This window comes from Melozone crissalis, unplaced genomic scaffold (genome assembly GCF_028551555.1).
Source record: "Melozone crissalis strain CALT ecotype California unplaced genomic scaffold, PUWL_Pcris_2 ptg000018l_1, whole genome shotgun sequence".
NCBI lineage: Eukaryota > Metazoa > Chordata > Aves > Passeriformes > Passerellidae > Melozone > Melozone crissalis.
This window is the reverse complement of record NW_026535796.1, coordinates 9,214,653-9,240,553: the sequence shown is the minus strand read 5'-3', so window position 1 is coordinate 9,240,553 and position 25,901 is coordinate 9,214,653. Positions and strand designations below refer to the sequence as shown.

The 25,901-nt window shown below is 43.0% G+C and overlaps 1 protein-coding gene across 6 annotated transcripts in view; it reads right to left on the bottom strand.

The window, feature by feature from the left end:
- Nucleotides 1-25,901, bottom strand: part of OSBPL5 (oxysterol binding protein like 5) — a 172,714-nt gene that overhangs the window by 76,771 nt on the left and 70,042 nt on the right. The window lies entirely within an intron of this gene.

The following is a 25,901-nucleotide window of genomic DNA, read 5'->3' as shown; positions in this document are numbered from 1 at the left end:
CTGAAATGAAACTGAAAGGAATAAACAAAATCCTTGCAACTGTGGAATCACCCAGTGCACTCTGCACAGGACTCAGATTACAAACGAGGTTGACAAACATTTCTCAGTTGATGCAGCAGAGCAGTAAAAGCATAATTTTTTAAGCTGTACAGAACCTAAACCTGCCATGCAGAAGCAGGTTTGCCAAGCACTGGTGCAGACTTCAGGTACACTAGCACAGTATTACTGCTTTAGATTTAAAAACAATCCAACGGATGTTGCTAGTTACAGTATCCCATGGAAATTGTACAAATATTTCAGTAGGCGAGCATTTGTAATTGCAGCCCTGAATCACTCTGCATCTGGAAAATATCCACATTTTTTCCTTCGTGGGTTTTCCCGATACTGCTAAATTAAGAGACAAACACAGAACACACACCTCAGCCAAAGCTCGCCCCCAAGGCTATCTGTGTTGCTGTTGCTCTCTCCAGGATGTGCTCTTCCCTGGTCCTTATCATGAAGAAAGAGTTTTGCAAAAATATCTTTATCTGCTGCTGTCACCCACTGCAGTGTATCAGTATCGTTTTGTACAGTTTTACACTGACTTCAGAGAATCTGAATCATGCAATGGCTTGGGTTGGAAGGTACCTAAAAGATCATCTTCTGCTGAACCCACAGATACACCTTCCTCTAGATCAGGCTGCCTAGAGCCCCACCCAGCCTGGCCATGAACACTTCCAGGGATGGAGCATCCACAGCTTCTCTGGGCAACCTGTTCCTCTGCTTTATCATCCTCACAACAAAGAATTTCTTTCAAATGTCTGATCTAAATTTGCCTTCTTTCAGTTTAAAACCATTCTCACTTGTCCCATCACTATCTGCCCATGTAAAAAGTTGCTCTCCCTCTTTTTTATAACCCCATTTAAGTACTGGAAGGCCACAACAAAATCTCCCTGAAGCCTTCTCTTCTCCAGGCTAAACAACTCCAGCTCTTTCAGCCTGTCCTCACAGGAGAGGTGGTCAATGCCTCTCACCATGTTCATGGCGCTCCTTTGGACTCATTCCAACCTATTTCTTGTGTTGAGGGCCCCAGAGCTGGATGCAGCACTCCAGTTGGGGTCTCATGAGAGAAGAGGGGCAGGATCCCCTCCCTTGACACCAGCTCTCCCTTCTCCTTTATTGGAGGGAGTGGGGGGAAGGTACACTCTCTTTGGCCTTTCTTTTCTGATCACTGTACTTGCAGAATCCCTCCTAGTTATCTTCACATCCCTTGCCAAGTCCCATTTTATCCATGCCTTACCTTTCCTGATCCCACCCCAACGTTATCCCTGTACATTCCTCAGTTATCTGACCCTGGTTCCACTAGCCGTGCATTTTCTTCTTGCTCATCAGCTCGAGAGGAAGGTCCCTATTCAGCCTTGCTGGTTTCTGGCCTGCCTTACTTGATTTCTTACACATTAGGAGGGAGAGGTCATGTGCTCTAAGAAAAGTGGCCTTAAAGGGTTGCCAGATCTGGTCAGCTAAGGACAGGATTTGGGATAAACTCAGGGCAGTGAGTTTCCCAGGGAATCTCATCCACTGATTCTTTAAACAGCTGGAAGTTTACTGTTTTAAAGTTCAGGGTCCTGACTTTGCTCTTTGCCACACCCATGTTTCTTGAGATCACAAACTCAGCCAGGGCATGCTCACTACAGCCCAGGCTGCCTCCAATCTTAACCCCTGTAACCATGAACCCCTGTTCATTTGCATTGGTGAGCACCAGGTCCACTAATGCATCTTCCCTCCTGGTTTGTGTAACACTTGGATCTGAAACTTACCCTTGATGCACTCCAGGAGTCCCTGGATTGCCTACAGCCAGCTGCATCTGGATGGCTGAAATCCTCCATCAGGATGACAGCTTGTGAGCATGATGCTTCCTGTAGCTAAGCCAAGAGGCCCCAGCCACAGGTTCCCCCTGGGTCAGGTATCTGCAGTCGATCCCACCCATAAGGTGTCCTTTGTTGGTGTGGTCCTTGACTTTTACCCACAAGCTCAAGCTGTTTTTAGCTGTTTGTCTCTGAAACAGCCCTTCACAATCCCCCCTTCCTTATCAGAGAGTGCAACACTCCTGCTCCTTCCCAGTCTATGTCTTCTGTAAAGTTTGTAGCCCTCCATTGCAGCGTTCCAGTTGTGTAACTCATTCCAACATGTTTCCATGATAACAATTCTAACTGAAACATGGTTTCCAGCTCCTCTTGCGGCACGCACTGGGGTCTTGGGGCACAAACCAGATTCCTCCAAGACATCTGGAATGGTGTGGCTAAAGAATTTCAGAACTCCCACTTGTTGCACTAATTTCTCATGAATAAATGAAGATGCAGTGGTAATAGTAACAATGAGAAACCAACATTTTAGAGGTAATTCACACCTTAAAAGTACTGAGCAAACAAGGATTAAATGTATGCATAAACACCACCTTCCACACTTGACAGACCTTTGTTTGCTGAAACCGCAGCACCTGCTGAGACATGATCTTACATTGGATCAGATACTTCAACTATCAGAGACACTGCAGGAGGAAACTATTGAAATCCTCGTGGGAGGCAATGCTCATGTGTCAGCCAGCACAAACACTGCCAGGATTCTAAAGCTGCCACCGTGGAGGAAATGATAAATCCCAGAGGGGTGTCAGGCAAGGAGTGATACGAAGGCCAGGGTCCACAGACCCTCTCCCACGAGGGGCTGGGATAATCAGGGCACCCACAGAAACTGGGGCTCCCAGCAGGGGAGGAACCATGCAGGGTGCACAGTACCCCAGAAATATCCAGCCTCACTTAAGAAGGCAGAGGAACCCTGAAGTAAATTCTGGAAGTAATTAACAGAAAGAGTGGAAAGTAAAATTTTTTTACTGCATGTCCCAGAGTCTCAGGGAATCTTCAGAAAAAAGTGTTTCTCTCGCTTTCAGACGGTTTTTAAAGGAGCCCTCTGTGGCTGGGCATTATGAGCCAAAAATAAAAACTGGGATGAATTTAAAGAGAAGGGTTCACAAGGAACTAGCACTGTGAAGGGCCCGAAATCCCCACTGAGATGGGACAGATGCAGGGCTTCTGTCTGAGAAGGACACCCTAGCTGTGAAAACAGAGGGGATTTTTCAGGGCACATGAGACAAGGAGGTGTTAGGAACAGTTTTTCCCAGGAAAAAGATTTCATGGTCTCTGCAGCCCTGTGTTTCCCTTGGTTCACCATTTTTTATTGCCTCTTAAAGAGCAGAGAATTTTGGAATGGATGGATGCTGAGGCAGCAACCCCTGCTCTGCAATGAATCACTAAATATCACAGCAACCTGGTGGCTCCTCACAAACAGTTTTAGACTGTGGTCTGCCCTTGGCAGCCTTGAGACTCACTGGCTTCAGGCAAGGCATGACAATCCAGACCAGGGAACTGTCACAGCATCATTTGTGAACAATGGCACATCTACCTCTACCATCCATCTCAGGCACAGAAAAACAATGGCAAATCATCAAATTTCTTCCCAGAAGGAAGCTATTATAACTCCTTCCAAGATGTCCTACCTCTTACACTAGTTCAGAATGAATGCCATAACAAAACCAATTTCTGCAAACTGGTATGTGTTTGCTGTCTTGCCAGCTCATACCCTCAGCTGGGCTTGGGTCAGTGGTGGCCTGCCTGGGGTCAGTGTGGACAGGATCTGTCTTAACACTTCTTGATCTCAAAGAGACTTGCTTGAAAGTAATTTTCCATGTGCCTGGTAACTGTTCTCACTGCTTCTTTCTTTGTTTATGCTCCATTTCTGCCAAGTAACTGCGTCCTTCATGTAAATGGAAAAGCATGTCTGGGTCCCCAAGCTCATATGACCAGGTGGTTTTTTCTATAAGTTTGGCTGAATTGATTGCTTTCTTAAAAAGCAGGCAAAACACTTTGATCTTCAAAAAAGAGGACAACATTCAGAAAGACCTCTATTAAATGCTGTTAGAGAAAGGCCAAGCAGCACATACAGCTTTGTATTACTAAATTAACAATGCAAAATCAGACCTTAGAACAGACAGTCCCACTTAAAATACTTCCAAATTCTGATGCTTGCAACAAATAGATGACCAATTCACAACTAGAAACCAACTGAGCTGACACATGGATTATGCAAGTAGGTTCGACTCCCACACATGTCCAGTAGCAAAGCTGCTTCCAAAGACACAATGACTTTGGAAAAGTTTGTTAACCTGTCTAGGGAAATCTCAGCAAGCTCCTGCCTCAAAGTCTACACTGGCCCTTTTCCTCTGGGCATTTCTTACTCAGTCAAAGACAATGCCCAAGTAACACAAGACACAGCTTCTTCCTACAGCTGAAGCAGCAAAGGCACCTCCCTTTGTTTCTTCTGATTTCCTGCAAGAAAAGGCACACTTTCTCCCTTGGAATCTCTCTGAATCATGGAGCAGGCAGGCAGCCCTTAACCCCCTCTGGCCAGGCAGCAGGACACAGGCATTGCTGAGGAAGACTCCCTACAACCCTGCTCAGCCCTCCAGCCCCAGGAGCCTTTGGCCATCCCAGTGTGGAGATGAGAACTTCAGTGGTTCTGGCAAGGAGGGCTTAGCACAGCTGAGGTTCCCAGACCCTTCCCTGATTGTACAATCTTCACAGTGCATTTCTAGCTTCAAAAGAAAACAACAAAACAAAGCAAATAAATAAGAAACAACTTGTTTTTCTTTCTCCTTTTAGACCTGGAATCCTCTTGAAATATCATTGACATGAAAGAGATTTGTGCTTTGCATTTTTTGTGATTGCAGAGTGCCAGAAAAGAAACATACCAGGCTTACATGCTGCTTTTCCATCAAGCAAAATGAGGAGGAGATGGAGGAAGAATTGCTTTCTGATGCACGCCTGGCAATGATTTCTCACCACTTTCAGACTCCCCATTAACTGCTGATTTCCACAAATGCCCATTTTGGAATGACACAGGCAAGCCCTTCATTTCTAGTAAGCAGCAGATTAAACCATTTTATATCCAGAATTTTGATAAAGAGAAACCTTTCAGTTCTAAATTGCTGTAAGACTGTCTCAAACAATCCTACAAATCCTTCTTGCTACACCTTCTCATGCTATTTACAAACTAGACCTATTTTTTAAGCAAATAGAATTAATTAATCTGTTTTCTTAAACTGCTTCCAAGATGCTCTCTGAACAGGGCCAAGTCTTTACCAGCTCCCTAAATTGCCGTATTAAAAAAAAATAATAATAAAAAAAAATATATATAAAGAAAAAGGTGTAGAAACTAACATCTCAATTTTTCAGAAAAGACGTGCTTTATTTCCATGGTTTAACCAATTCTATAAGTTGTGTCAGTGGCTTTACCAATGCAGGAGTTAAAACAACTTCCTGCCTTTTCCTTAATTCCACCCATCTCAAGCCTTTGCCATATTTAAAATGACTGCTACAGTTTTTATTTGACATTCATATATGTCAAGGCAACATTTAAGTATAAAACAGAGGCCATTGGAAACAAATAAAGTTCTGTCAGTCCTACCTGCTAAAAAGCATCTTTTGCCTAAATCAGTCTTTTCTGTCTGCAAACTAACAGTGCCATAGGAAGAGGGTTCCTGATCATACTGAGGCATTCTTGCTGTTTTATGCAAAGTACAGCTCTGACAGGATGCTGCTTTTCCCCAGCAGTGCTGCCACTGACAGCAACCCAGCTCATTCTCATGCTAAAGAAAGTAACTTTGCTAAATCACAGCACTTTAATTCCTGAAGAATAATAGATTCAGCACTGATCCCATAACCTGGTCTGCAGTATTTTCTGTGCTGGCAGTCCCCTGAAAGAACACATTCAGAACTTGGTCAACTTATAGCATTAACATCTACTAACCAACACAGATCTTCCCTGCTACTACCACCATCAATGAATGTGATGCTGTGTTGCTACAGGGCTGATTTTCAGAAGAGCTCTATCTTTCTTCCTTCACAGGGGCTCCACTGTACCTGACCAGTAAAATACTGTAGTAACAAGGTAGAAGAATGAAAAAAATGCAAGGCATTACAGGATCAGATTAAAGAGGTACCATTTTGGACATGGACACACAGACACTTGAATGAATTACAGCCAGTTTGCCTTGCAGTTCAAAGAACCCAGGATCCCAGGTATCAAAGAGATGTGTACAAAAAGCCAGGCAGAAAAGCATCAGAAAATAAAAGCTGTTAGAAACTAATAAAGAAGCCTCAAATGGCAGGAAGGGGGAGCCACCAACAGCAGCAAGAGTATTCTCAGCATCCATCCCTCTAGGCAGATTACTCTACTCAGGATGTTCCTGGCTAGCAGGCTAATCTTGGGAATACTTCTGTTACATTCTCTGTGCCTGTTTCTGGGAACAAAGCTTTGAGAAATAATTATGGGTAAGTCTGGGCTTTGAGCCCTAGTTAAGAGAAAATGTAAACCTTTCTCCAAATCTATGATTAGGTCCTGTGATTCAGGAAGAAGCAAGAAGATAGCTAATATGTGTTTATAAATTTTGCCTCATCTGCTTCCAAACTTTCCATTAACAACTTGGTGAGTATCCAGTAACAGGAGGTTTTCCAGGGCCAGGACACAGAGGAAATACTGCTGTGTGAAATGTGCACTATTGTAATGATATTCCCAAATGACACAGTAAGGTGGTGACAGGATTTGTGCTTGTCTGAATCACTGCCATGCTGCCAGTAAATGTCAGGGCTTTGGGTTCGGGGCGTTGTTCTTTTTCTCAGTTTAATAAACAAAAGCTGCAGAGGGAAATCCTTTTCTTGAAGGCAGACTGTAAATGCGCAGAGGAGAAGAACAGGAGAGAGTTTGTCTTGCTGCTGCCAGAAGGACAGAGACAAGGAGGACTGGCAGGCTCAAGAGCTGCCCAGTTGAGAACTGGAGGAAAAGGCTGAGTGAGTTCAGCAAGCCATGGGCAAATGGGTCAGTGCACCAGGCAAACTTGGGCTCTGACTGCTGAAAATCAGGAAAAAGGCTGCTGGGACCAGTCTTGGAGCTCACATGTCCCAGTACACAGTGAAGGCAGGACAAGGGTGCTCCTCACCCACCCAAGTGTCCTTTGCTTCCAGCAGCTACAGAGCACAAAAGACCAAAAAACTCCATATGGAAAAAACATGTGCTGGCTGCTACATGGCAAAGTAAACTTTCTAAACAGACAGCCATCGTGATTATGTGCAATCCTGAATTGTTTGTTGTGACTTTAGTTACTAAAACTGGTAGGAAAAAAAATCACCCCTTAGTTTCATACATACAGTGAGAAAAAGCCAGCATAAGGGATGATGAGAAAGTTGTTCTTCCTCGTGGCCCAACATGCAGAAGATGAACTGTGACTGACTTCTGCAATTAAAAAGGGAAAATGAAAAAGTGTTGTTTGTTAAATCATGAACTTGACTTCTCAGCAGTGGCAGCTTGCTTCCATGAACCAACATGTCACCCCACCTTTGGAATGATTCTTTTCCAAATCAAATCACTCATCTTGCAACAACTGCAACCACAGCTCTGGTCCATTTTCAGAGCCACACATTTTCATACCCCCACTTAGTGCTTGGTGCCAACATGCTTTGTCCTAAGTACTTTATATTGGCACATGGCAGACAACCTCTGATAGGAAACACAGCCACTGAGGATGAAGTGGTACAAAAAAAGGCTTTTCTTGGTAAGAGTTATTCAGATTTTAAAAATTCCAGCAAAATGCAAATTTATCCAAACCTTCAGAAACCCAGATTTCAAGATGTTCAAAAGCTTGTGCTTTTGTGTCAGAGAATCAGGCAATCTGAAGAAATTTTGATGCCTCCTAACATGATTTTGATACTACTTTATACAGTAAGACCCACATACTTCAGACTATGCCAGTAACTTGTTCAGTGGTCATTTTTTTCTGCAATCTGTGCTGGTAAGTTGAATGTATGGGGCACTTACATTAAACTGCTCATTAGGCCTAATTTACATGAACTGCAACTACTTATTGTCTGGAGCTACATAAACCAGGACAGAAGGAACACCCATAAAAAGTAAATTACCTTATTTCTTCCAACACTCTTGTTTTCATTATAGCCTTTTACACAGACATACATTGTGTACTCTAGCTTAAAATTAAGGTAGAACCATGGACTGGATATGAGGTGACTGATGTGTCAGCTTCCTCTGAATCCAGCAACCTGAGTCAGAACCAGACTGTTCTGCTCCCTCTTCATGAACCCTTTGGCTTTAATGCTTTCAGCTGTACAAGATTCTGCTTTTACAACAGCTCCCAAAAAGAAAAAGATGTTATAGGAATGTTAAGAAAACCAGTAATGGAGTCAGATGCAGTAAAAAACACCAAAGAGTCAAAACCCTCAGTAAAAGTCACTTTAAATACCATTATCTCTGCTGGTAAAGAACACACCAGACACGTGGAGCCAGATCCACAGCTGGTGACCTGACTTTGATGCAAGTGAGGCTATTTACACAATGTCCTTTTATGTTCAGCAGAGAGCAGGGGCTGTTGGAGAGGACAACCACGAGGCTCTGGGCTGCCTTTGAAGTGGTAACACACCATTTCATGCCACAGATAGCTGGGTATCATGTGTTGCAGGGCTTCTGGTTTAAACTGTGCTGCACAGCAGCTGCACAGCAAGGAGGGAACGACTCAAAATCCAGTAGAACGGCCAGTGCTTGCACTCCACCCAGGAGGTGCTGTACGTGCTGGAGGCACAGGAGGACGTGCAGCAGCTAGCTCTGATAAATACAGTCAGACTTGAGTGCTGTGATCTAGAAAATAGCCTTTGCCTTGAAGGGGTGGACACCCAAAGGAAGGACTTGTGGCCCCAAGCCCGCTTTCCCCATCAAAGAGTGTGTTTCTAAATCCAAAGCAAGCAAGAAGGGGTGGAAGCAGCGTTTCTGACAGAACATGCCATTTTGAAAATGGCAACATAAAGTGGCTGCCAAGGGATTTCTTTTTTTCCTCTGAAACCACACCTGTTTTAGTCTCTTCTGCCAAGAAAATCCATTTCTGCAGCTGTGTCATCAGTGAGTCAGAGATTCCCTGATGCTGAGTCTCCAGACTTGTCCCACTGGTGGTTCAGTGGCAGCATGGGCAAGAAGAGATCAGCACAAGGGAACCAAGACTAACATGTCAGAGCTAGGCTGGCTTCTGGAATATTTTTGCTGGTACTAAACAGAGTGAATACACCAGTAATGGAAAAACAGATAAAAACAGACTTTAGTTGTGATCCCACACCTGGAACACAGCAGTAGAGGAATGGCCACACAAATGTCTTTTCTCTGCAGCTCCCTGCACTGAACAGCAGGTGACCACACCAAGCAGAATACAAGACCTCAAACCTGCTACTTGTGCTCTGGCATTTTACAGCCTTTCCAGCAAGACTGAGGTGACAGATTTTCATTATTCAGTTTAGGAGGGACGACCAAAGTGCTTCCCTGTGGGGACAGGCAAGAAGGTGGGTAACTGAGGACCTGCTGGTGAAAAAAATAAATCAAACAAGCCAAGTGTGCATTTAATCCCTTGAAATCTAGCTTCAAATATTGAGTTCAGAGCTGGTCAACCCCAGGATTTCCAGGGATGTTAGAGGGGCCTGGGATAGCTAAACATGACCTAGCACTCCTGAGCACTGTGGGTAACAGCTGACACCAGCAGCACAGTGTTACAGTGTGGGTGAAGTTGGATAAAAACGAAGGCAGAGATTGTTTTTTGCTTAGATCTCTACATGATACCATCCATCACACCCAAATGGTTCAGGGACAGAAGGATCCAACAGCATTAAATATCCACAGCTGCACACACGGTACATACATGTATGGGTTCAATACAACACTCACCCTCACAGAAAGGCAGCAAAATCTATCTGCAATGTAACACTGCAGTGATGATATCTTTACTGATTGCTATTTCAAGACACTGTCACTGGAAGAGATTTATATCTCTATCACTGTGCCCGCCCATGCAATTAGTCTATCTTTGTGCCAAATTATATTAATGGACAATGAGGGGAAATTTCTATTTAAAAAAACATTCAAAAGGAAAAAGAAATATCTATTTAGATACATTACCTCTATCAACTGAGAAAGCTCAAGACTGAGAAAGCTTAGTGCTACAGTTCCTTGCTGAAAAAGCACTGGAAAATTCCAATTACTGCCTCTCAACTATTACATATCGCATTGGCTTTTTTTTTTTGCTTATAAACAAAACAGATCACTGCAATTTAATCAGCAAGATAATAGTGCAGATGAGCTTATAGTGTATGGAGAGGCATAATTAAGCTTGTGAACCCTAACTCTAAACCTAACCCTGACTAAGCCTAAACCAACCCTTAATCCTAACCCCTAGCCCTAACTATTAACCTTAAGCTACACTTAAAACTTGGCAATGAACAATTCCACCCAGAGCAGCCAGGACTGAGGAAACAACACCGACATGGGGGAAAAAATCCCTCAGTTGGTTCTTTTTTTCTAATTGTAATTTGAAAAAAGATAATTAACAATTCTACATCAAAGGCAACCTGCAAGACTAAATGCACATGTACATGGTTAGACACATTCAGCCCCTAACCCATTCAACATCCACTCAATTCCACCCTTCACTTGGAACACTCAGTTGAAGAATACCACTCCCTTCACCTGTCCTTCTCTTAAATTCTTTCCAAGGATTTCCATCAGGAGAAAAGGGCTCCCCTCTTCCTCCTTGAACTCATCTCACAGTCCTACATGACATTCACAAAAAGCAGAGCTTAGGCCTCAGAAAAACACATCTCTTTGGCATCTCACCAACGCTGTGACCAAACTGACTTTTACCAAAGCAGAAGAAAATTTCACAGCAACTTTCCTTGATCAGACCACTCAGCTCAGTCAAACACTGCAGGACTTAACAAACCCAGGCATCTCCATCAAAGCAAATAAAACAGTAATTATAAATGGAGCTTTTTCCAAAGAGAGACAGATTGGCAGGTAGCATTTATCTCTTTACCAAATCCAAGGTAGGTACAGCATTTTAACAGAAGCAGAAAAACATCTCACAATGAATATACCTATGTCTTCACAAAGATCCTGCCTTGGTAAAAGCTGGAATCACACTGCACTGTCAAATCGACCCAGTTTCCTCTCCCACGGCACCCTGAGTCCATGCACATGAGTTTAGAGTAGAACTGTTCCTAAATTGCCACAAGTGCTCCACTGAAATCACAATTAATTTCAGCAGAGAATAGTTTTTGGAAATTTTCCCTGAGAAAATGAGGAGATCCCATTGGAAACATTCTAAGGCAAGAAATAAATGAGGTGAATCCATTAGAAACATTCTAGTGCAAGAGAAAACTGGTTGTTTTTTATAAAAGGGACCAGCCTCTGATAATCTCCCACACAGTGAATGACACTGCACTGCAAATAGCCTGACTGATCCCCATGGGTGGTTATCATGAGTAAGGCACTACTCACAGCGACCAAAGGTGATAAAAACATCTGTTCCTTCCTGGTTACCACAAAGAGGTGGCCTTCTACTATGGCATGTATGAGACTAATGGCATGTAGGGAACTGACTCATTTATTAGGTGTGTCCTATCTTTAGAAATAATGTTAGACCAAAGAAAAGGAAAAGGTGGATTTCTGCCTTGGGTACAACATGGATTCAGTGTCTTTAGGTAAGCAAGGAATAGAGTTCCTGTGTCCTCTCCTTTGCACAATTTAAATTACACAAACACACACAAGCAGGTTGAACAATGTCAGACTGTTGTGTTTGTGGTGAACACACCAAGTCAGTTTCAAACATCTGAGATGGGCACTAGGCATGGTAATAACCCATCCTGGAGCTGATACTTCTGCTGTCCTCACATGAAACAACAGCCTGAGTCCTGCCCTAAGCAGCCACTTAACCCATTCCCCAACACAGTTCCCTAGAATGTCTGAGAGAAGAACAAGCCCACAAAAGTTTTTGGAGGACACTGAGGCGTGGAACACCCTCACTTTGCAGAAAAGCAACATTTTTGCACATATTGTCCTAAATATATCTATTATGAACCAATTACTATGCAATAGAAAAGGATTTGAATTAAATTAACTCCTGCAACTCTCCTCAGATTTCTCACCAGCATGATAGTACTGATGCTTCCAGAAACTGCATGGAGTAGAAAAATGAAACCAAACATTTTGCTTTAACTTTCTAATACAAGAAAAAAAATCTCCCTCACTTCTGCTTCTCTCACATGTCCATTCTGAGCACTTCATCTTTGTTTGCTCCAGAACAGTTTAACATGGAATGACACTTGGGACAGGTCAGCTCTCCACCAGTCACCACTGATGCTGAATACTCCCGTGACCATGAAGCACCTAGTCACAAAAATCTGGTGGTCTTGTGGATATAACATGGGATTGGAAGATAAAAATAAAACCCCAACCATCTGCATTTCTGTTTTCTAGTCCATGTTTAACTGCACAAACATGTAGGGTGCAGACTTTCACTCTCCCTGTTGGGCAATGCATGAGCACATTGGGTTTCTGATCTCACCCAGGAAAGAGAAAAACCCTGAAACTGGAAAAAGAGTGGAAACTATTTGCAGGTGGAATAGAGAGAATCAGGATGCACCTTATACTGGAGGAATAGCATTACAACTGATGGAAAACAACCAGCAGCCCAAATCCTGCCCCACTTTTCTTCTCTGGCTCTCTGCTCTGTAAATCCCTGACATTCAGCTCCAGCAGCAGGGGAGCTGGGGATAAAAAAGACTATTGTTCAGGCCTGCAGAGAGACCACAATATCAACCAAAATGACACCCAGGCTTTCCAAGCAGACATCTGCTAGAAGGACCTTGGAAAGATAAGCAGTACTAATAAACAGAAACTGATAGTAACAGCTATACAAAACATAGATAATAAGTTATACACCAGAACACAGGAGTCTATTTTTGATAATAGGTAACAGCAAATTCAACTCCAGAGTCTCCACAGCAGCTTTCTCCTTGCCACAAGTCATGCCCCACCTGCAGCAGATTCCAGGGAACTGTACATCCAGCTGGCAGGTATTCCAGCAGAGCTCTCCTCTTTCAGGAGGGTCCTTGTTGCTGGTATTTACATTGCCCAACTTCTCATAACAAATTGTGTCTCCTAAATCAGGAAATTAGTCTGTGTTTTCAGTTGAAGGGGAGAGGCTCCTGCCAAGAGGGACTCAAAGCAGCAGCCTCTCTCAGCAGGAGCCTGGTATTCCTATGCTCTTAGGGCAGACATTGAAGTCAGACAGCTCCAAGCAGCAAGTCAAAATACCCACTGAAGCTCCTTTCCATCCCACTTACATACATCCTTTTTCAGAAAGTAAGCAGTCACAATTTTGGTCCCTAAACAAGTATTCAAACTACCCTTGTAACTTTTTTCTACCACTGAAGTACCTTATAGGGATGCACCTGGGCCAAGGCTGCCTTACTCTCCTTCCCAAGTCTGGCTGCAGCTGCATGTGGAAGCCTCAAGTACAAATTGCAATACTGGGAGGAAAGGGGAGAATTCCAAGTTCGAGGTTTTCAAGATTTGCAATTCATTACCTGGAGCAGAATTTGGAGCAATAGGCAACATTGTAGCGTTTGTGAAACGGCACTGCATTGACTCTTGATACATTCTTGCAGCATAATTAACACATCTATGGTGTCATTTTGACAAGGGGCAAAAGAGAGCAAACGACTACTTAAGGCCCCATTCAGCACGGAGAAGAGAGACACATACCGAAATTACGTGAAATGGTTAACTCCTGAATGTTATCCTTCCACCCCAGGCTGAAAGAGATCTCAAACAGCCCTGTACTGCGTTTCTTCCCCATGCCTCTGCCTGCAGCAAGTTTGAGTGCATTCAGGTCAGGCACTAGCAGGTATTTTTACACTGTGCTCTCAATAACTTTCAGTGAGGAAAACTCCACAGCTTTTCCTCTCCGGCCTCTTCCAACAATCCCTCATTTTACAGTACATGGGTTTTCCTAATGCTTGATCTGACTAATTTATTTACACCAAGAATGAGAGTACCATAGGCACTGGTAGACACACTTATTATCATCACTGCAGTGGCTTGTAATTAAACTTACTCAACACTTCCCAGTAGAGGACTTATACTCAATTGAATTTAGACTATTTGTGTTGAAATTCAGCATCTCAGTCAACTGCCTCAGGGCTGGTTTGAAGAACATTTCAACCAGAGATAATCAGTGATTTCTATGAATGAATGGGGATACAATGTAAATTGCATGCTAGCCAGAGACCTTCCCTTGGAAAAACTCAGAATTGAAACCCTCCCCTGAGACACACACAAACACACACACACATTGCAAATACATCCTAGTACCACTCCTATGGAAAAGTACTGCAATTTGGCCAAGCTGTGTTTTCATTCCAGCCTTTGACACCACCAGTGCTGCTGCAGCCGGTTCACACATGAAGGAAGGTAAAATCCATGGCAGCTGAACCCAGCTCCCATGGCAGCAGATCCTCATGAGGCACAACCAGCTCATAAACACACACAGGTTGGAGCAGGGACATATGGCCCAACACTGAGCCCTTCCAGCTGCCAGCCTTGTCTTGGAACACTTAGAACTGACAATGAAGTGAGATAAGGGGAAGATTCAACCAGAACAAACTCCCCAAGATCACAGTCTAGGACCTGATACTTTTCACTCTGAGCAAACCCCCCAGTATTTCAGTGGAACACAGCTGGTTCCTAGTGCCTGACTCACAATCTGCCCTTCCACCTCTCCTGTGATGCCTCCAGTTCAAGGACAAGGTGCAGTGGCAAGGCAAGGCAGTGAAAAAGCCTATATCCCTGCTTTGAGTATGGGAGTCTACCTCCAAATAAATGGGGGACTGAGTCCAGACTACTGTCTCTTCATGGGTATAAAGTTTTAAAATTAATAGATAATCAACCCGAAGGCACAGCACTCTGATCTAAAGTTATAAACTCAGTCTCACAGATGCCTGATATACCATCTTAAACTCTATTTCCGTCTCAATGTATGGGATGGACTCTCACTGGCACAGTGCCTATAGGGTCATTCCACAAGCAGCAGCGAGCTCTTCACAGCTGGAGCATGGGAAGGGGCACGAATCACATCAGCATTTTTCAAAGGCACCACTTAGGAAGAAGTTCTCAATTTGCAGTCACCCAGTGAAAGGGAAACAAACAAAACTTTAAATGGGCTAGCAGCAGCCTTGGGGACAGATAAAATGATTTAGGAAAAAAACCACCTTTGATCATTTATGGTGTAATTAACCCTAATATAACAACATACAAGTACAGAGATGGAGATAAGCAAGGGCAGAACCCCTACAGAAACCCAGTATCTGCAGACACCATCATCTGTCTTGTCTATGAAATGATATATGACAGTTTGCACCTTAGGGGGCTCTAGCAAGGATACAGGATTTCAAGAGAGCATAAAGCAATGATTTGATTAAATCTGGATTAATCTCCAAATATTTTCCTCATTCCTGGTTCTACACTGATGAGTAATTTCATTTTTATGATCATACCTCTTAGTTCCATCTACACCTATATCTGAATCTAACACATTATTTATGTATACAGGTCTCTGCGTGTATTAAACTCTCCTTTTTCATTTTACTCTTGCCAGAATAGTATTAAATAACAGCAAAAGGTTTTATTCAGACTGTGTCCTAGACAAAGGAGGGACAGCATGTATTTCAAACCAAAACTACCCCAAGTTAAAAAAATAAAAAGCCTCTAGTGCTTTCCTGCCTAACAGGCCTCTTTATACTGGTGAAATTATTCAGTTGTGCAAATGTTTGCAATAGAGGGGCCTATGACCGTAAGCTTCTTACATGTACCTGATTGCACAGTGTGAGCCAATGAGTGTGTCCGTCTAACAGCTCTCACACACATACAACACCAGAACACCAGAATCCAGGGGCATTTGAGTGTGTGAGGGCTGAAATAAGCACAGCTGGGTTTGGACTTTGGCATTTTCCTGGAGAAACTGGCTGCTCATGGCTTACACAAGTGAATTCCTCAGTGTGTAAAAAAGCTGGCTGGGTGTCTGGGCCCAAAGAGTATTGGTGAATAGAGTGAGATCCAGCTGGCAGCCAGTCCAAAGTGGCGCTCTGCAGGGCTCAGCACTGGGGCTAGTCCTGTTTAGTACCTTTACTGACGGTCTGGAGGAGAAGATCAAGGGCTCCCTCAGTCAGGCAAGGGTAGGAGGTTCAACAAGGCTCAGTGCTGGGTCCTGCCCTTGGGTCACAACAGCCCCAGACAGGGCCACGGGCTGGGGCACAGGGGCTGGGACCCTGCTGGGCAGAAACGACCTGGGGGTGCTGCTGACAGCAGCTGAACATGAGCCAGCAGTGCCCAGGGGCCAAGAAGGCCAAGGGCACCCTGGCCTGGATCAGCCATAGTGCAGCCAGCAGGACCAGGGCAGGGATTGTCCCCCTGTACTCAGTGCTGCTGAGACCACACCTGGAGTGCTGTGTCCCGTTCTGGGTCCCTCAGGACAAGCAGGACATTGAGATGCTGGAGTGTGTCCAGAGAAAGGCAGCAGAGATGAGGAAGGGTCTGGGGCACAAATCCTGTGAGGAGCAGCTGGCAGAGCTGGAGTTGTTTGGCCTGGAGAAAAGGAGGCTCAGGGGGTCCTTATCACTCTCTACAAGTACCTGAAAGGAGGCTGGAGCCAGGTGGGAGTTGGTCTCCTCTCTCAAGTAACAAGGGATAGAACAAGGAAGGAACTGCCTCAAGTTGTACCAGAGGAGGCTTAGATTGGATATTAGGGAAAAAAAATATCCTCCAAAAGGGTTGTTAAGCACTGGAACAGGCTGTCCAGGGTAGTGGTTGAATCACCACCCCTGGAGGTATTTAAAAGCCATGTAGATGTCGCACTTTGGGACATGGTTGAGTGGTGGACTTGGCAGTGCTGGGTTAATGGTTGAATCTGATGTTTTAAAAAGTCTTTTCCAAACTAAAGGATTCAATAAATCTGCTATGTGCATGTTCCTGTTCATACCATGCAGGATTCAATCCTCTGCTATCTGCAACGGTCTTGTCAATGTGCAGAGAGCAAGAACAAACTGCACTCCTGAGGATGTAGCTCTCTTAAAAGTCACACCACTTGAACAGCTTTCTACCAAACAGTTCCAGAAACCTTATCCTTGCTAAAGGCCATGTAAACTTTTACAGGCAGGTGTTCTGCATTACTCTCTTACTTAATTATTCTAAACAAAGCAGGGAAAAGCATCATTTGGTCACTTCAAAAATCCCCAAATGGTCAACCACTTCACTTTTTTCATAATGTTTTCTTCAATACCAAAATTATTTGTGTGAGCAAGCATGTGAAAAGCTGGAAGAGAAGCTTTTTGGTTCTAATCACTGCAATGTCACTTTAATGGTGGGGAACAATCTTTATTGAAATCTGCCATATCTCTGTCAGGAAATGGACTTAATCATGTAAAAGTTCTTACATTTTTCAACTCTTTTAGCATATGCTCCCTATTTTAGCACTGGCATTTTGAGAACATCCAAATATTCAAGCTTCCAGTTTCACAAACAAGCATCTTGTCAGCTTGGAACTACACAGAGTTTTGCAGAGAGGAAGCTGCAAAACCAAAACCACACTCTGTACTACGCTATTTTAAGACTCAAAAATCAGAAACCAACATTTCTTCATGAGAGGAATTTCTCTGTGTTCAGAAGACACCAGGACTGACCACAGAAACACCTCTTACAGTGGAGCACAGAGCTATTTTCTACAATCTTAACACACTTAGGCAAACATGAATTGTACCTTTCATGTAGATAATGAAAGCTAGTCTTTAATAAGTCAGACAAAAAATACACAAAAATTATGCAAAATAAATTTTTTTGTAAACAGCTGTTAGGTAGATATTTATGCAAAAATAATCCAAGCTAGGAGGCATCCCTCAGATGCATCAGCAGCTCTGAACGTACAGCAAAGGGAGAGCTCCTGGCTGAAAAGGCTGGCATTTCAGAAAACAAGCTGACATTCTCTCAGCCTTGCCTCCCTTAGAATGAGTAAGCTAAACAAACAGTATCTGTGTGCTGTCAATGTGAAAAATCACTGCTGGTTTATGCACCATGGCTCACCCACAACGGTAACATGAAATCAAAAGCCTAAACTTTTCCAATGTATTGTCTCAGACAGAAGTTCCGGCAGTAATGGAAGACATTGAGAAGAAAAGAGTAGCTGAAACAAAAGTTAATCTACTTCATACTGTGCTTGTTGGAGTTTTTTTCCCAGTGACTGCAGTGTGGCAGAAATAGCCCAAAAATCAAATGGTGGTATATATCTGAGGGCTGTAACTTAGACACAACAATGCCAGTTTGGGCAGGACCAGGCAAGCAAAACTTTCTTGGACTCCTCTGGCTTTCAAACCACTTTTCTCAGGAAGCAGCAGAAAGAATAACCAACCAAGAACCAAGAAAGTCAGTGCAGAACACAAAGTGGCTGATCACATGAACCAAGTTCATAAATAGGCACCACATAGGTAAGATACACATGACCCCATGTCTTGTACCTTTGGTGCCTTGAGTCAGGCCTAAGGAGGCTGTTACCAAGCAGAGGAAAATATTAGATCTCCTTTGTATTTCAAATGACCAAAAAAACCTCTGCTGGGACTGGTGCAAACAATGTCATTTGCTAACAAAAACCCACTACCAAGTGACCTGGAACCTAGGAGTGGTTTTGCTGCCACACAGCTAAGAAAATTAGTCTGTGAGCTGCCAAACGAGAAATGTGAACACCAGACATCCACAGCAGTATGTGGTACATACTACACCCTAAAATATACATAGGATGTTCAAAACTCTCAATATACTTCAAATGTAAGTTCCAGTTCAGGATTTCCACATTTCCATCACAGACACTATTATGAGGACAGTCTTTGGCTATGGAGCTCTCCAGGTGACTAACTGATTTTATGAACCAGTTATCTTCAGCAGTCTGACACACTCTTCAGATATATCTGGCTGCAAGATGTGATTGTTCCCTCCCTACTGTCACCCCCAAGTCTCCAGACTGTATTTTCTACTTTCTGTCCTTTTAACCTTCTGCTGCCTATGTTATATTAAGTCCAGACTATGACATGAAACTCCCTGTGGCAAGAGCTCTCACTACATCTCTCAGGCCCAGACTGCAATATCTCTGCAGGACAGTCACCAGGAAAAGTTATGACACCAATTACTGGGCAGTAATACTCACACAGCATTAAAAACCTCTTAAGTCTTAAAAGTGCCTGCTACAGCAAATGACTTGCTTTATGTATTTTCCCATTAGCAACACATGAAATGATTAAACAGACCCCTTTTGGTGCCCTGCTTGCTTTGTGGCTGCAAGCATTTTCTTTCCAGTGGATGATGAGGCTTTTTGATTTGGTTTGGATGAAGTGCCAAAGGAAGGCATCATTCATTCAGCATAACAGAATATTTGTTTCACATGTCTCATGCCAAATGGAAAGCAGCTTCATTTTGGTCCTGCATCAGGACCAACTTTCCACTTGCCAACAGCAATGAACAGACAGTACTCTGGGATTGCTTTTCTCTACATGTTCATCTGCAAGAAAAAAGTCTAAAACCAGTAAGAATACTCACCTCAGTCTCATGGAGTCTGCTCAAGGCATACAATAAGAAGACAGTCAAACCAAGTGATCTTCCCAGAAGTATTAAAATTACATTTCACAATTTTCAACAGCCTGAAATTGTTTGCATCTAATAAACAACTGTGCATCCCCTAGCTCCAAGTGCTACCAGCTCTAACCTGTCTTCCTGTTCCTTCTAACCATGCAACTCTTTCAAAAGCATTCAAATATGCCTAATTGACATATACTGCATCCCTTCCCTTTTTCATACACAAACACACAGATACATGTCCACATATGTATCTGGCTACACACACACATCTAAATGGAAGAAGACATGAAGATAGGTACCAGCACTCCCTCAAGTTCAGGAGGGTGTATTGTCCCACAGCAGCTGTTTGTTTCCAAGGTAGCTATGAGTACGTGCCCTCAGGACTTGTGACTATCAGCTTTAGTGAGCCAGACCTCCAGCTTACATCATTTGGCATGGCTCACAATGCCTGGCTCCTGCAGAACTGCCCTCCACCAGCTGAGCAGCTTTAAGCACCTTACAGAAGCTTACAGAGATAAATGTCAAATATTCTTCAACTGCAGTTTGGTCTGTGCCTTATGTCTCCCACTCAATTTCTCATTCCACAGGAATTAAGCTGAATTCAAGTATCCATGGAGCTGAGCTATCTACAGACATTCCAAGAGGTGGCTTACATTCCAGATGAGCAGAACTGACAAAGAGAAACCTGACTTGTTGAGTACTTGCACTTATTTTATGACAGGTTTTGTCCATTAAACCAGGAACAGTGAGCAAAGTAAATGTATTTGAAGAGCTGCTTTTGCAACAGCCCCATCAATGAAATTGATGTAAATTATTTATGTCCTCATCCTGCAGAGAATGATGGATAGTGCAGGACACCTGCTCCTCAAAAAGAGTACAAATATACGTATGCACTGCTCAACAAATGCAAGGATGCTCCAAGTAGCAGGACTCTCAAATTTGCAACAAAATGTCAAGCACATCATCTTCACCCATCCGTCAGAAGCCAAAGCAATGCTGCAAGCACCAAGAGACAGCTGCCTATTAGGCTGCACCCAGAAATACCTTCTGCTAAAGCTCAAAATGTACTGTTTATATTTATCTTTGGCTGAAATTCATCTTCTCTCCCATAGCTCACACTGTATTTCAATGCACAGAAGATGTTTGTCTCAGCTAAGATCACATCCCCATAAATTTTGAGACAAGCTATTTACATAAGAAGAAGGCCTTTTACTATTCTCCTGGTTACAACTATTTGGAAAGATCAAAAAGACTTTGGTAGTCACATTAAAACTACTATTTCCTAAAAGTGGCTCAGTGTCAGAGAGCTGCACATCTTTGGAGGTCTCCTCCTCTTTGTGAATGTGATTAAAGATTTAATATCTCTGCCTCTGCCAGTTGTAGTTCATCTAATGCACACCACTGGGACTGGTTTAAACACATTTGGATTTGTTTTTTTAATTTAATGTGTTATTTATAAAATTGTACTTTGCATTGCATCAGCATTTCAATGCTAAGGACTCATTTTCTGGACTCTGCAATGTGTTTTTATCTGGTGCAAATAATATTCTTCCCTGCCTCAAACTTAGCAAAGAAATTTCCAGTAACAAAAATACAGTTTGTATCCTACTTGCTTTTGCTCAGAAGAGAAACTGATTTTTTGCTTCCAATTTGCTCAGTTCATTTTCACATATTTATTTTTGTTACCACAATAAGGACATGTTTTGACAGAAGAACTTTGTCTTCTCTTTTCCTTGTGTACCACAGTAGCTACCAAATCCAACAAGCTATTTACATTCCTTATTTACCATTGGTTTCATTAGAATAGGTCTGTGTTTTATTGGTTTTCCCATTTATTCCACCAAAAATTAAGAACCAAAATAGTCTCTTGGATCTGCCCTGAACTACCTGCTCCATTACCCCTTCTTAAAACACAGGCAGAAAATTCTTCTCCTAGCTCTTAATTGTTCTCCTCTACTATTCCCAGTTAGCAAATTTAACTCTGAACTCAACATGGTCGTCTCTGCGAAGAGAAGGAGAGATCGATCTACATTAACCATGTTTTACAAGTACATTTGGAGATTCTTCTCCTGGGATCTGCCAGTGTAAGACAAAGAGTTAATTTGAAACACATTATCTCATTATTCATGGCAGAGGAATGGGAGCTACTGGCAAGATGCCAAGTCATTACCTATTTCGTGTTTGGATTGACAAACAGGCAGCTGTTTTAAACCTTAAACTGGTCTTTCCATGGAGGGTTTTAGGTTTGGTTTTTTTTTTTTTAAATAGGTATTCTGAGAGTGAAACCCCTTGGCTGGTATATGAAAGGGGCTTCCAGCAAGCAAAATAATACAAACAATACAAAAAATGTGACTGGCAGATAATCAGCATAATAGAGGGGTAGCACAGGTGTCAGACAAAAGCCATGTCCGTGACACGGAGAATGCTGCTGATAGAAGCAGTGAGGGAATAATTTAGCTACAATTACTGTCCTCAAGGTCATGATTTGTGCTGCTCTCATGGTCTGCACAGGCCACAGAGAGTCCAGCTCATCTGCCAGCACTGCACTGAAAAGACAGCAGTGGGACAATTTGTCCTGATTGAAGGGGAAAGATGATGCCTGGTTTATTACACTACAGATTCTTAGCATGGAGCCCTGAAACCACTCTTCACCACCAGAACCTACAGGCAGCAAATGATAAACAGCAAATTATTGGTGTTGCTACTGACCTCCCCCTCAAAGAGATGCTGTCTGGGTAAGACCCACCAAAGAGAGAATGCTTGTCAAGAGCAAGCCAAGGAAGGGAGCTGAGGTACAGAACATGAGGGAAGTCTACAGGAGAGCTGCTCTGTGTAAGGAAATTCCAGATCACTTCACAGCAAGCCCAGGCTTGAAAATTCTTTGTTGAGATCCTTGGCCACAACTCTGCTTTCTGAAGTAACAAGAACTTGTGGGATCAAGCTAAGCATCCTATTCCAGATGAGCAAAATTGTTCAGAGCTCTGTGCTAAAAATACAGCTCCTGTTTCCTCTACAAGCTCTTCCTCAAGAGAAGTTTTTCCTACCTTGAAACACAACCAGCATGCTGAGGACAAAGGACACACGTGTCAGCAGTGCTTTTGAAACAGATACCATGTACCACAGCACTAAGCAAGAGCAACCTGCCCAGAATATGTAATTGGCTGGCCAACATAGTTTGCTGTGTTCCTGCTGGAGAAGTCACAAGACAAGAGGGGGAGTGTCCCAGAAGCTTAGAAACTATGCTGTGTCAGACACTAAGGCATTTTCCTTGTTCAGAATAACTATAAGGATGCATTTGTCCTTCATCATGACTCCCTGTGATTGCAAGACTCCTGCATGTTCACAGAACTGCTGCACACTCACGAGTCAAAACCCGAAACCCATGAGGCCAACTTGAAAAACATGACCAAACAAAAATCAACAAAACACCACACCATGAGATTTTAAAATATAATTTTTCTGTTCTTTTATTCCCTTCCTGGTTCTCAAATAGGAGACAGAAGATATGCAATGTTTCAGCACTTTCAGGTCACATTTCTGGGCAATCTCCTGGTTCCCAGAACTGAGGCCTAAAAGAAAGCATCATCTAAGGTCTAATATGACAGAGAAAGGAAAACAAAAACTCAGCGAGACAACTACCAACCAAGAGCATGAGGTTGGTTCTGGGTCTGTTTAAATCAGCTGGAATTGTACTCAGGATTGCAAGAGAAGCCTCCAGCTCCTGTGCTCCCAAAAACCCAAGGGAGGGAAAGCCTGAGCAGATACCACTTTGGCTTTTCTCCAGTCCTTGTCAAAACAAAAAAAAACAATCTTAAGAAAAATCCATCAGCTTTACAGTGTTATATCTGAGAATGTCACACTAACAGAGGAATTGTGTCCCTGTATTTTACAGTAGTCCTGACTGTGGCCTGGCTTTGAAGAATTTCCTTGGAGCAGCTTAAGAAGTATTTTTAGGCTGAAATACTGGATTTTTTACTGCAGCTACCAATGCATGTTACCTTTTGCTGTTTCTGTTATGGCTCCATTACCCCCAGGAAAATACAGGGCAGGGAGTAGCAACTTTTACAACTGCAGCAGCAAGACTGCCCAGAGCTCATCCATCAATGCTCAGAATATGCAGCTCGGTAAAACACTCAGGAAGATGACAGGACTGTGTAAGAAAAGACACCAATCACTATTTTAAACACCCCAGGGGAGTTCAAAGGGTCAAAGGGGTTTCATTCTTGCACACATCCTGATTTAATACTATTTTCAATGGCTCATTTCAGAACCACCTACACTGCAATTCCAAACTACATGCAGAATGATTTACAGCAATGACTGAACTTACGTGAAAGAGAAGCTGGGGTGGATTTTTTACCTCTAAATATTGAATGCCAAAACAGCTAGGATGGTCTGAAAGGCTGGTGAGCAAATGCTTGTGGTTCAGACAGCAAGATTTAGCAGCATACTTATGAAAATTTACTCTTTATATGAGAATATACTCACCTTGGTCCCTTCTTTCTGAATCAACAACCACCTCCTGCAGACAATGGCTCAGAAGCACCTGCCAGTCACTGATCTGAACTACCTTCCACCCAACTGACTGCAGAGATTGTTAGAGTGCACCTGATGTGCCCTCCCCAACTTTCAGCCATCCATGGAGCCCCTATCCAAAGCACCCCAAGGTGGGAAAGCAAGCCCAGGACACAGGCTTAGGCACTGGGGTGCAGGCATCCTCACCCAAGGCAGAGCTTCAACAATCAGCTGCTCCCTGGAGGGGAAATGTTTGCTTATCCTTGGGAGGGAAGACAGCTCTGACCTCTTGTGTCATCACTGACAGGCACAGTGTGCTGATCCAGGAAGTTCAACCTCCCCAAAATAAATAAGATGGTTTTGTAGGACCTGTTTTAATGTGCATGGGCACCAGATGAGAAAAGTTCAACAGAGGTACAACTGGGCTTCACATCACGTGGTGAGTGTGGTATGAACCTACACCCCAAGCATTGATGTTATTTGGCATCTCCCCAAACAGATGGCAAGGATGGAAGTATAATAGACAGTTTTATTCCTTTGCCTATGAGTACCAGTTTTGCTACACATCCACCAGTGCAATGCACCACTGTCTCCTTCTTTTAGATATGGGCAAGACAGATCCCAAGGCTGCCCTCACTGCCTAGGGTCAGGGTTAGGGTTGCACCTAGGGTTAGGGGTTTGAAACCACAAAGCCCAGAGCTCCAGGCACACTGCAGCTCCAAAAGGCATCCCAAGGGGAACACAGAACTGCCACTACACAGCTTCCTCCACAACTTTTTCCTTGGAGCCAGCCTTAGCCCAAGGCTGCCTTTACAGCCTAGGGTTAGGGTTAGGGTTGAGCTTACAGACATACAGAAGTGCTTAGGGGTTTCAAGAATTAGTTTTAAATAAACCAAAAATTTGAAAGAGAAACAGACTCCATACTACTCAGAATACAGCTAACAGCTTTTCCCACTATTTAAGAGCCAGTTGCACTCCTCAGATTGAGGAAAAAAAGAAGGGGTCATTTTTCTTGGAAAAGTGATGAAAAACACCTAGCAACTTAGATGTCCCAGTGAAGAGAATACAAGAGATTCCACTTTCAAAGAACTCAGCAGCCACATTTTGCAAGCCAGGATCTTCTTCAGCACTTTCAAGTGACATATTAAAGATATAACCTGAAATCAGGACTGACATTTGAAAAACTTTGATCACTCCACATTTGTGAAATCTTTTCAGCTTATGCCCTGAAATCAATTTACTTGTTGGATTTCCTAGGAGAATATACTCAGTGAAAGAAAGCCATATATCTGGAGCTGGATTACAAGGCAGTATTCCTGATATAGCTGTAATCAAACTGAAACCAAGAAGAGGGAACACTGAAAGCTTGGGACTGAGAAGAACAATCATGACTGCATTTAAACCTGATGAAATGGGGAAAATAAATCTTGAGACCAGTAGTTCAAAACAAAATGTCCTCAGCTCCTCAGCTGAAAATAAAGATGTCATTGTCAGAAATGTCTAAGGATAGTTTTCTTTCATTTAACAGAAGAATGCAGTATCCAAAAATGTCTCTGACTTAAAAATTAAAATAATTCAGGATATCTGTTAATGCTATATATTCAATAAGCATTTTTGAATTGTAATGTAAGAATGAATATTCTTACATTAAGAATGTAAGAATAACAAGCATCTTCCTTGGAAGCATTCACAGCAGTGTTTTAGAATTACATGGACTCAATTTATACTGCCTTTCTAGGACAGCAGTTCAGTGATGCCAATCCAGCCTACAGAGACTAAACTGTACACCAGGGGTTTGT